The 12,645-nt window shown below is 45.1% G+C and overlaps 1 protein-coding gene across 3 annotated transcripts in view; it reads left to right on the forward strand.

Moving 5' to 3' along the window:
- The first annotated feature begins 7,254 nt into the window (after window positions 1-7,254).
- Window positions 7,255-12,645, forward strand: part of VIL1 (villin 1) — a 37,532-nt gene continuing 32,141 nt past the window's right edge. Inside the window, exon 1 of one of the 3 annotated variants that reach the window (XM_032945962.2) lies at window positions 7,255-7,701. The gene's annotated coding sequence lies outside the window, so the exon portion shown is untranslated. Of the gene's footprint in view, window positions 7,702-8,778; window positions 8,860-8,896; window positions 9,091-12,645 lie in introns of those variants that run through there. The other 2 variants (XM_032945964.2, XM_032945963.2) reach the window with 2 other exon arrangements.

Here is a 12,645-nt window from a genome sequence, read left to right on the forward strand (position 1 = left end):
TGTGTAACGTCGGGATTGACTTTTGAGATGCTTTATGTACAGACACACAACCATTTGGTCAAACCAGCTGAGATTGCGCCCGAACGAATCAGATGGCCCATGATGGGCAGGAGGGCTACCTGTCAGGAGGGTTAGGCGGAGAGGGCCTGGGGTGGTCGCGGAGATCTGGGGACTCAAGTTGTGGTTTCCAAGAGACATCTGGGATGAAATAAATAGAACAAAACACCATTTACGTTCTTCATTTTAAAGATAACCCAATCACAAAGTGTTGCCTTAAACATGGCACGTATGCTTTTTATTTTATTACACGCTTTTATTTAACACGCTCTATTGTTTTGATTTAAAGCTTTCGTGACTGCAGTAATTCATATTCTTAGTTTTTTTTTCGGTAAAGTCACGTTGAAGGGAAACAACAAAATAATAAAATATATAAAACAAAAATTCTCACGACGTTTCGACCATAACTCAAACGGTCATCTTCAGGTGTGTTGGTTTGCATAAATTTATTTTTAAACGGCGCATTTATTTATTTATAAAAAACGTTTGCGTCACGCGCAGCGATTTGGCAGTTTGCCCAGGACCAGTCCATCTATATTTTGAAAAGAGGAGGGGGGAGACGAAATTTTTTATAATGTATGCTGTCTGAAAGCCACTGTAAGCGTGAACAATCAATTAAGAACTGAAATGGTTTATCAAATCTTTCCAATGATTGCTAAGATAGAATCCATCTTCTCGGTTGAAATTGTCTCTGTGCTTGTATATGTGGATAGCCTCATGAACGAATCTCTCATGGAAGCCAGATGGCTTACAAAGAACCTCTGTCTTGGAAAAGTCAATGGCATGTGAGCCTACTGAATTAGAACAATGATCTGCTACGGCCGAGGTGTTGGTCCTACCGTGTTTAAGGTCTGCTTTGTGTTCACGAATGCGGTCCGAGACATGGCGTTTGGTTTCTCCAATGTAACTACTACCACAGAGGCAACTTAGTTTGTAGACACCAGGGTATTGTATGTCCGGAATCACATCTTTTACAGACGGAACCAGATCACGGATTTTATGTAATGTGTTGAAACGGACCTGGATCTTGTGTTTATTCAAGATTTTGGAGATCTTTTTTGTGATCCCAGCAATGTAGGGTAAAGTGATGGTTTTGAAAGGCTCCTCAAGAGGGTTCTTCTTCATGGTTTGAGTGATAGCTTTGCGGATTGTATAGTTTTATATATTTTATTATTTTGTTGTTTCCCTTCAACGTGACTTTACCGAAAAAACTAAGAATATGCTCTATTGTTGTATCCTCAAATCTTTTAACTCAATTTTAACCCACTTCCCAATGTGGTATCGACGGCGAACTTGGTATACTTATGTCATACTGATGACTACTATATTCTATCAAAATAAAATGTTTTAAACATTTTTTATTTCTTATGTTTCGGCTTGGGTCTAATTGTCCACGCTCAACTAACGTTGGCTGCAATTGGCCACGGCCCCTTACGTTGTGGCCAAGCTTCTGGGCCACTTCCTAGAGTCGTGGAGTTCTTCCATTACGAGTACGGTACATTTCATTAAAGCGTGTTTTTTTAAAAAAACGTCGTTTTAAATGTTAATGTTTTTGTGTTTTAGTTTGTCGGTGCCTCCCCGGCACCTCGGATTAGCACAGTTGGGGCTACGTGCGCTGCGAAAGAAATTCAACATGCATACACATACACGCTGCCTGGCGCAGCTGTGATGCTGCACTCACACCCTGTGTGTGTGTAGAGGACGTGTCGGTGTTGTGAGATGCACGTGCGGCTGCGTGGCCGTGTGCGTGACGAGCACACAGCAACAATCGGCAATCCCCCCCCACCCGCATCCCGTTTCTGGGAACTGATTGAATATTCACGGCAGACCCTGCTCTGCTCAAGAGGCTGACTCGCTGTTGTATTGCGGCTGAATTCTTCACCGTAGATGATAAAGTGGTTCGTGCCGAGTGCTGGCTGCATCCATACTGGCACAGTTGTAAAATAGGATAGAAAACGATCGTTTTAAGAAAAATGTTTCAGATTGACCAGAGTGGTGAAGTATAGTCAAACAACTCCCCGTGATCGACACGGTGTGTCTGATGTGCGCAATGATACAAGCATAGCTGTGAAAAATGTGTCTCAGAGTACAGTAAATGCTTCAGTTTAGTCGGTATTGACTGGATGAGTAACTTTAACCCACGCTCTTTGTACAACTTATCTCACGTGAGTCTGTGTGTGTGTACAAGGAGCAGATAATATTGTGTAGAATAGAACTTTACCTTTGTGACATCAGGACAGTTCAGCTGAATCATCGTCACCCATTCTCATGCAACTGCTGGATCAAAACACAACTTGTGTGTTACATTGCTTTTTCAGGCTGATGAAATAATGTGAATGTGACAAAAACGCGACATTAAGTGACACCTTCAAAATATTTTCGCAGGCTAGTGAAATTCCATAGGAGGGCTGTTTGCACAAGGGCAAAGTGATCTTGTTCATTTATTTATTGTCATTTATATATTTATCACTGTCTGGCTCCATAAGGGGCCGTCCATAAATGACGTCACACACCTAGGGGGGAGGGAGGGGGGGTCAGACATTTGTGATGAGGGGGGGGGGGGGAGAAATGTGACGTCACATCAAAATGCGCAACTTTATGTTGTTAATGAAATATAATTGTTAATTTTGATTAATTTTCATTATTAACGATTTGATTATTTAAATGTATTAAGGTCACGTTGAAGGAAAACAATAAAATAATAATATATATAAAACAATAAAAAAATTCTCACGACGTTTCGACTGTAACACAAGCAGTCATCATCAGGTGTGAAAACCAACGGTAAGAAACATTTGAAAGAAGTGGCGGGTTTATTTATTTATTTTTAAACGTTAGCACCACGGATAGAGATTTGGCAGTTTGTTTAGAAGGACGAGTCCATCTATGTTCGGAAAAGAGGAGGGGGGAGACGAAAAATTAATGTATGCTGTCTGAAAGCTACCGTAAGCGTGAACAATCAATTAAGACCCTAAATGGTTTATCAAATCCTTACAATGATTGCTAAGCCAGAATCCATCTTCTCGGTTGAAATTGTCTCTGTGTTTGTATATGTGGATAGCCTCATGAACGAATCTCTCATGGTAGCCCGATGGCTTGCAAAGAACCTCTGTCTTGGAGAAGTCAATGTCATGTGAGCCTACTGAATTATAACAGTGATCTGCCACGGCCGAGGTGTTGGTCCTACCGTGTTTAAGTTGTTTGGAGAAACCAAACGACATGTCTCGGACCGCATTCGTGAACACAAAGCAGATCTTATATTTTATTGTTTCCCTTCAACGTGACTTTACCGAAAGAACCAAGAATATGTCACCTTTTATTTTTAGTATAGATTATATTATAATGTTAAACTTAAGAACCGCAAGTCAAACTACGTCACACTTTTATAGAGAATATACTTCGTCAGGAAGTGCAAATACAAAATTATTGCAGTCGTTATATTAAAAACGCTTGATAGTTTCGAATAAGAATTTTTAAAAGTAAGTACTATTATTCCTGTCATATCAATCGACAGAATTTTTAATCACACACATTTGTTAAATATTTTTTTAATATCAATATTTTTATGTTACGATAACAGTTATGCAAATATAGAGAGAAAAGTTTTTGGGTACAAAGATATCAAACAGCCATTTTTGAGCATGGAGGGATAATGAGTCATGGGGTACCTACTAAATATAAAGTCATTCGGCAAGTGTACAATAGCCAACGCGTCTTTCATGATTCATTATTCCTCCATGAAATTGTAGTTCTTTGTGCCTAGACAATGGCGTCATGCTTCTTTTCGCAATTGTCCTACTATGAACCATGAGTGCCTGAATTTAACCATTTAGGATCTCTAATTTAACTACGGAGTTCCCTTATGGAAATGATTTTAAAAAAATTAACCGCTCACGATGCAGTATATCGTGTGCACGATTTAGTATTTTATGCGCAAAAAGTTTTTTTTTATTCCATGAAGGGGCATTTTGCTTCTCCATGGGAGAATGGAGAAGCATACATTTTGTAAGTTTTTTGAATGATTGTTATTAAACATTTTGATTCTAATTATTCTACCAGGGCTTTTCATTATGTGGAATGAATGTGATTGTTATAATTCTAATGATTCTACCAGGGCTTTTCATTCTGTGGAATGAATATGTGATTGTTATAATTGTGCTCTCCATTTTACTTCGTTATACTACAAAGTTTCAAGTATTTTTTATAGTTATAATTACTTTTAATATTTGATAATTATAAGATAATTTCATTATAATAGTCTGAACATCTGCAGTTTTAGTTAGACGATGAATATTTTCAAGTAAATTTTATGCAAAATTTCAGCTTTCCAACGCCTCCTTTTTAATAAATGTTTCTCCTACAACATCAGAGTGCAGCGCCACATTAAATACGCACTACATTGACAATAGTTTAAAGTGATTTTAAGCATGTTTTATTTTCAAAATGGAAATATGGTTTTAGGGGGGGGGCAGAGCTTTGTGACGTCATATTTGAGGGGGGGTCTGACTTTTTGTAACGCCGTGTGACGAGGGGGGGGAGGGGGGATGAAAAATCGGCCAAAATCGCGTGACGTCATTTATGGAGGGCCCCGAAGCCAACGACTGTATTAATAATTATCACTGCATTTCCAGGCACGTTATTTTCAATAGCTCAGAGTATGTATGCATGTTGAATTTATTTCCACCATACGGAGCAGACTGTGGTAATCGGAGGTGCGGGAAATGTTAAGACACCAATACACGATGTATATTGAATTTGCACCTCCAGTCTTTCGACCAGAGACAAATCTAGGGCATTGTCAAGGCCACTTCCCCATAGACTATACACGTAATCTGCACAATACTGTGTAAGATGTATCACTTCCCGCCGCTCAATCTCTGCTTATTCCAAGCAAACCATTTCTCAAGAGCAGTCATCCTCCATCTTAACAGCGTGGCCACGATGTTTTACGCATTGCAAAGTGAGTATTCTCATGTAATGCGGCCTCTGCCCACGAGGCTAATGTAATTCGTCTCGTGACGAGGCTAATGTAACGCGATATTAACCCTGCAACCCATCTGGTTGTAAAAGCCGTGTGATGATGGTCCCTTGTGTCACACGTGGGAGGGAGGGTAATGGGGAGGAGGAGGAGGCTGCCGCACTGGATTGCCCCGAATGCTCCATGCATTGCCCCCCCCCCCCCGTATCCACGTCCCACATTCCGCAACCCACACCTGCGCAAATGAAGTCATTGTTAATTTTGATATGTACCGTGGGGTCTGTAAAGGCTCACAAAGAGTCAAATTAAATGTGTTGCTGAATTGGTTCGTAATGAGTGTGTTGGGGGCTCACATTCGAATGCCAGATGGTTTGATTATTCTAATACAAAAGACAACTCTAATTGTATTCCAAGCTGCAGATCTAGTTGGGTAACATTTTCAAACAATCCCAGCTGTCGCCATTATTCACAATGCGGACCTTGATGGGCTGATAATCAAGGCCTTTGGTTTAACATCAAAGGCAGCAATTGGTCGACATTGATAGTCTACAGTCCAGTGCTGTGAATGAACGCCACCAGCGAGACAGGTGCGAAGCACATTTAGCAACCCTGTGCTTTGGCGTGCAAAGCGAAATCGTCTACAGCATTCATCCAACACGCAGGTGTGATTGTTTACCTTAAATAACGCTGGTGTTATCAACAATTTACAAATGACGAAATGTGCAGTAGACACCGACGGGATATCTGCCCATGGATCGTGATGATGATGGTATCAGCATCGCGTGGGCTGTATTTTCTAAGTCTATTCAACGCATTTTGTACCTCTATGCTTCCACGTTATCCCTCCCCGCCTTCAACCTGTACTGACCAGCGTGGTAAATTGTGGCCATGAGACCCACATGAATGACACAGCGTGGGAGGGAAGGCCCTCATCCTTGAGTGGATTGACAAAAGGAATATAAATATACATTCATCCGGTTGCATCGCGACGGGGAGAGCTCGGGAAGGTAAATTAAGGTTTTGATCTTAAGGGCCACACGTATCCACCCTATTTTCATCAGCAGCCACGGTTACCTTGCTGAGCTCTCTCGCTTCAGTGCAACCTGTGGAGTCTATTCAACCGGTTTCACTGCCCGCTGCTGGATGAAGGCACCCACAAGCCTCCGTCGTGACAAGGGTCAATGGGAGACAGCGTGTGACGCGTACGTAACCTACTTTATGACGTTGTCGGGATCTGGGATGGGGTTTAAAGTCCAGCCATTCTCAACTTTCTGCCTAACGTCTCACCACTGTAGCATATTTGTTCACGTTCGCGAATGTTCTGAAATTGGTGTCAAATAAACACAGGGACGCTGCTACACGCATCTGACACTTTTCTCATTGGAGTTTAATTTGTCGTGTAAAAGTGTACTTGAGTTAATAAATACAACCCTCTTACGACATGTATGTAGAACTTCTTTCGGATGTGCTCATGAGCTTATCCACTGTTAGTTGAAGGCCTCTCCGTGCCGTCGCCATCCCCGACGGTCTTGCGATAACACAATCTACATCTCAATCCTGCACACGAGCGGGTCACACTGCTCCATCTCCCTGCTGGTCGTTCCCTCCTTCGGCTGCCACTCCGTCAACAGTCTCGTCCACCCGGCCATCCTTCCAAAATCTACTTCACAGTCAATGATGTATCAAACGTGTGTTTTCAGTGCTCCCAAGTGTTCCTCTTCCTGTCATCCCGAGCAAGCTTTTCCCAATGGTTCTTTGCGCACTGTGAACGCTGTAGACGCTCCCAGATGATGTATGTAGCGTGCACACCGTGGGTGGGAAGAGGGGGGGTCCTGCAACAACCTGCAAGGGGAGGTAATATTTGCCGTCTTGTCGCGATGTCCCCTTTTTCGTCCAAAATATAAATCGCCAACAAGGAGGTTAGCAGAGCGCCAGACCGATGAGAGAATTCGGTCGTTCTAGATTTGAAGTTTTCGTGACCGCAAGGATCCATACTCTTTGGTTCTTTCGGTACCAAAGAGTAAGCACCAAAGAGTAAGAATTATTTCTGCAATCTTGATCCAACCCCAATTCTCAAACAACGCGGTTACAAAAAAAAATCGTGAAGTAGGGGTAAAGTGAGAGATATCGGACACGCCCCCCACCACCACCCCTCTCCTCCACCTTGCACCCCCCCACCAAACCCAGTCTCCAGAGAGATTACGCCAGCGAACAGCAAATCCACGCGGTGGCTGGGCAGGAGGGGCGGAGACGCGACTGCGCGTCGGGGTCCAGCAGCAGCAGCCAGCATCATCAGCAACAGCAGCAGCAGCCCCCGGAGCTGCAGGAGCCACTCTCTCCTCCTCCTTCTCACAGAACTGCGACAGAGTTTCTCGGGGTTTGCTCATCAACGTTGCGCTCCCACGCCAGTCCGGCCCTGCTTGAAATTCGACAGTCGCCTCCTCTTGGTTGATATTAATCCCGGTGGAACGGATTGAACGTAGGAGAGGCCACCCACGGTAATTGTCTGTGCCGTGCAGTGGTCGGGGGACACGCGTAGTAGCTCCGCGTGCCCCGTTCCGTGCCATCAAACTGCCGGTCAAATCATCCGAGACGCTCACGTCGGGGACTCCAAGCGTGGATTGTGAGCGTCGTTGTGCCTGCCGCCTTGCTTGGACGCGCCTGCGGTAAGAGAAGGCAGCGTGAGTGTGTGTGAGTGCGCGTGTGTTTTGTAAAGTGGGGAAGGCTTTTTTTATTCATGTTTGCGCACCCGAGGGCTTTTCTCGGACATTATGGGGTAAAATGTTCAAGACCACAAATGCGCGCATTGCCGCGCGCGTGTGTGTGTGGATTGCGTTGTCGGCTTTACGGCAACCCGCTGTGTCCGCGTGTGTGTTTGTGTGCGCGTGTTAACGAGAAGGTCCCGGTGTTCGGGTCCTGGGCGTCGCCTAGGTAGACTCGGCCTCAAATGAGTACCTGGTGCGGTGTGTAAATCATCGCCACCGGGGAAACAAAGACGGCCGGGCGTGGTGCTGGCCACCCACCCACCCACTCACTCGCGTGCCGTGCTGGCGTTCATAGGTGCTCGCTAACAGCACTTGCCAGAAAAAAGTGTTCAGGCTATACGGGGGATCTTTGTCTTTGTACAAGAAGGGAGGCACGTTTGTGTGCTCTACGGAGTGGGGAGCGGTGGCGCAATACACGAACATTTTGGTGTAGCCCACAACTCATTTGTAATCTGTACCTGGCCTCTCCTGGGTCATCTCCGCCTTAAATGAATATCCTACCTGTATAGGCGTAGCTGTGATGCGGGTCACACAATGAACGCAATCGTGCATCTGCCTGCCTTAATCTGTGCCAACACACTGGGGTATAACACAGGTGGCACATCCGCTCGGCGGTGAGCCCATAACACCTGGGTCTGTTTCGTGACCAGCTTTACAGCCAGCCTTCGACGCTTCTTCACGTCGATAGCCTTAAAGTGCACCTAGCCTGGCACAGGCGCTGGGGTGACGTCACTGAGTGGCGATTGACGGCTGTTGTTGTTGTGTGGCTCTCAATAGGTGCTCGCAAACATCGCCGACCACTGTAGCAGTGCGGGTGGGGAACTAGAGAGAGAGTGGAAGAAGGGTCGTGGTGTGGAGTGGTTGTTGGTGGTGGTGGTGGTGTTGGTTGTGTTCGTGGGAATAAAAAAAAAGGAGGGCAGGCACGTCCCGTGAGTGAGCAACGATGGGGGCGGGCTCTGAAAGAGGTCCTCTGCCGCTAAGTGCAGCCTGGATCAATGCGGATGACTGGTTGCTAAGCGCGCAGCGGATTTGTGTGGAGACCGCGTGCGACATTGGGAGGTTGGTAGTGGAGGGATAGGAAGAGGTGGCAGCCGCGGCTTCTTCCTAAGCGCGTGTCGTCGTTCTCTCGTGGGCGGCGGGAGGGGGGTGGTTGTCCTTTCTTGTCTTGGTCTGTGTTTGTTTTTGTGGGTTGTATATATATTTTTTTGCAAATGCACCATCTGCTACCTTCGCTGGCTGTCTTCGCTGGTCTCCTGACCCTCCAGTTGCTCCTCCGTATGAGCCAGCCCGGTGAGTCGGCGACGCTTTGAATCCGAAACAGCTGCTTTCCCTACTCTTTGGTTCTTTCGGTAAAGTCGCGTAGGTATAAAATGAATCACGACGTTTCGGGCGCAACACAAGCGTCCATCATCAGGTGGGAAAGCATGGTCTGCTGCTGAGGCAGACACCCGCCCATCTCGTTAAGGCTTATAACTGCTGGACGGTCCGTACAGGTAAAGCAATAATGAGGCTTTAAGGCGATGGGAAATCTAGAATTGGTTCACGTGACTGCGCAATATTTGACGCTGCACTGTCGGTGGTAAAAGTGTCGCGCCTGCGTGTCGCTGCTGCCCGTGCGTGGTCAGAGCCACGCGGTAACGGAATTGCAGGCAGCGTGGCACGCTGATATCAGTCGGGTCACATAGCCCGGGATTGTACGTGTCGTCCGAACGTGGAGTTGTGGTTGAATTCCGCAGCCGCGGAATATTTCTCGCACGATGAGGTCGGTGAGATGCGCGGACGAGCCCATTTCAGCCCCGTGTCAAATTAGCATGCGTTGCTTTCGTAATTCCATCACCGTGCCAATCTACCGATGTCATATGTCTTGTTGCACATTGCAGGGGCGATCTCGTATTTAGCCCTGGTTTGGAAGCTTTTGCGTGGCTGGTCAATTACCGCTTTGACGTGACCTTGTGAGATGGCAATTGTGAGTGGCTTCCATCTTATTTACCGGGTGATTAGATGAGGCCGTGGTTTTTTTTTTCAGCGGCGTCTGGCACACATTTCATGTAACTGCGTGTGTACGTTGCCTGTCAATGTTTTATTTAAAACACCCGGGGATGTAACAAAGTGGCTTGAGACGCATGTCAAAGCGTAATAATCCTCGCTGGTTTAACGTGGCACCATTAATTAAATCTCAATTCTGCCTTTGGAATCCTGGTCGCAATGGGCTCTCTTAGCTGTCGGCAGGTAATGGTGAAATATGTCAAAGGGAATCTTTGGTAGGTACATTTATGTCTTCGGATTTTTTGTGGGCTTATGAGTCTGTTAATCGGTGGGTGTCTTTGTAAGTCGCTGGGCTATTCATGTATATCCGTGCATTTCTGAGTTTCGGCGCAAGCCTGTGTTAGGTGCTGTTTCCGTGCACTTGTATAGGTCTACATCTCCCATTTAAAAGGAACCATCTAGCCTTGGTATAGCTATAATTAGATAAAAAGTTAATCTATATAATTAACTCCGTAAGATGGAACTGTAATGCCTAATTTATTTTTGTAAACCCCCACACTGATGAAAATTCTTAATTTGTGATGTAATTTACACTTAACGACCTTTGTGGATGACTCACACCCATAGCATCAAGGTTGCATAGCAACTCATTGTTTGAACAGGCCACGCATTGCTGAAGATTCGTGTAAGGCATGGCCATGTCTAAAGAACGGACACGAGAAAATGTCAATCTATGATCCCCATCAGCAGATAGATTTTTTTTTTAGCATGAATATTCAATATAAATTAAAACAGTAAGTGTTATAATTAAATTATGAAGCAAACATTCAGCCACAGTCTTATTCAATTGTGGATGTGATTGTCTATTAAATAGGCGTGGGACATTCAGGGCAGGAGAAGCCACCTGCTGTGCTGCCTCATTTAATAACCTTCACGTGTTCCCCATGGTTACTCGGTATGGGCCTCCATGGCTACTTGCAACAACAACAAAAAACCTAAAGAATAATTCCCACCCCATGTAGCCGATGTGGCTCAGGTCAGAGCAAGGAACTGGCACCCCTAAGAATTCTGGGTTTTGAATCCAGGCAATCGCCGTGTGATTAAAACGAGGTTCTCAAATGTAGCAAGCCGATTGGGTTCAGTGTGGTTACCATTGTACGCACACAAAAAGTATCACATTAATGTTAGTTCTGCAGTTAATTTACCTAAATTACGCGCCTGATAATGAGAAATATCGGTTTGACTGTCGTGTGGCAGAGCGAGTGGGAAAGCGCTGCCCTCTGCCGTGTGGACCAGAGGCTACTATAACGGGATTTTTTTACGCAAAGATTTAGAATTCGGAATGGATTCTTTGTCTCTTGACTCCGATCATACAGTCGAAATAACATTTGTCTAAAATATTTGTAAAAAGGTGTTTTTTTAAATATAATTTTAAATTTTCTATTAAAATAATGATCCTATCTACCTAGCTCAATGAATAGTGACACGTGGTTGTGTTGTTGAGATCACACCAAAACGATTGTGACAGATTGCTCTTCATTGCGGCCCTCACCCGAGTTCCCCTCTCCCGAGGGTTTCATCTTAGCCCACTTTGTGAGACCTCACTGGATAGTTCTCAGATAATGACATCCACAACAGGTTGTCACAGGGGGCTGTGGGACCCGCTACATTGTGGTCGCCAGAGGACAGCACAGTTAACGGCCATTGTTGTACTCTACTGCGATTCTATGCTCGGCGTCCATTCACCCCACCTACACCAATCTGCACTAGCCAGCAGTGGGTTGACTAACGGGCTGTGATGTGCACAAATATAAACGGTCAGCCAGTCGGTCTCCTCAGGAGTGGGTGGAGGCAGACGTGACCACCTGCGGTGCCTTAAGACACCTAATCCCTGTGCCCCTTCGTGCCTGGCTGCCAGCCACGCTCTGTTTGCTTCTCAGAGTTCATCTCTTTCTAATAAACACACAACACAGTGGGAGCCTAATCGGGAGTCCTGCGGGGCATTACTGTTTCACAGAGGTTACTTATGAGCCTCGATGTAAGTCTATAGAGCTCTGTGGGTCTCTTTGTCGGTGTATACTACCGGTATTTTGCCGTACTTATTTTAAACCAGGTCTCCCTTTAACAGGATACTGCTGGGTCCCTATGTGCTCTTTAATAAAATAATTATAATTTACAGCCCTTTATCAATTCACTGCTGAATTAAGGCCTCCACATGAAGTGTTCGTCATGCTGGTTCTTTGACCATAGTTCGCCACTGGTGATCAGATATAACTCGCCGCGCAAATTCGCCGTAACTGGGGGAATTGAACTCAATCTGCCGGCGTCATATCGCAGCAATGCGAACCACTGAATCTTTCCTCCAAGCCCGTAAAATTCACGGACTTTTTTATCACACAGGTGCCACAAGTTGCAGGAATTGCAAGATGGCTGGTGTAGGGAAGTAGAGGCAAGTTGGTTGCTGATCTCGTTGAACAAATTGTCATTGTTTGGGTTTACTACACACGTGCAGCCTCTCCTTTCTGATCAGTAAAAATGCCCAAAAACTTAAAGGAGGACCGTCTAAAAAAAGTTTGAGATGCGAGTCAGACTTTCCTGGCTACTGTGTATAAAGAATTACAAGCAGCAATTGCAATATGCTGCCTTTCTCTTCCAAGAGCATGCCCTTTGAATCCTTAAAGCCAGCTCTTTTAACCATCTCTGCCTCGTCTTCTGAACCACTTTATCCTCGTCTCAATCACAGCCTTTGTCCAAGGCTACCCAGACCATATTTATTTTCTCATTATTGCAAGTCGGTTCCAGTCTGTTGTTACCTGAATAATTTGCCATTTATATATTTTCAGCCATCATATTAAGAAT

The sequence above is a fragment of the Petromyzon marinus genome, chromosome 4 (genome assembly GCF_048934315.1).
Source record: "Petromyzon marinus isolate PM22_M1 ecotype Great Lakes invasive population chromosome 4, UKy_Petmar_22M1.pri1.0, whole genome shotgun sequence".
NCBI classification, from domain to species: domain Eukaryota; kingdom Metazoa; phylum Chordata; class Hyperoartia; order Petromyzontiformes; family Petromyzontidae; genus Petromyzon; species Petromyzon marinus.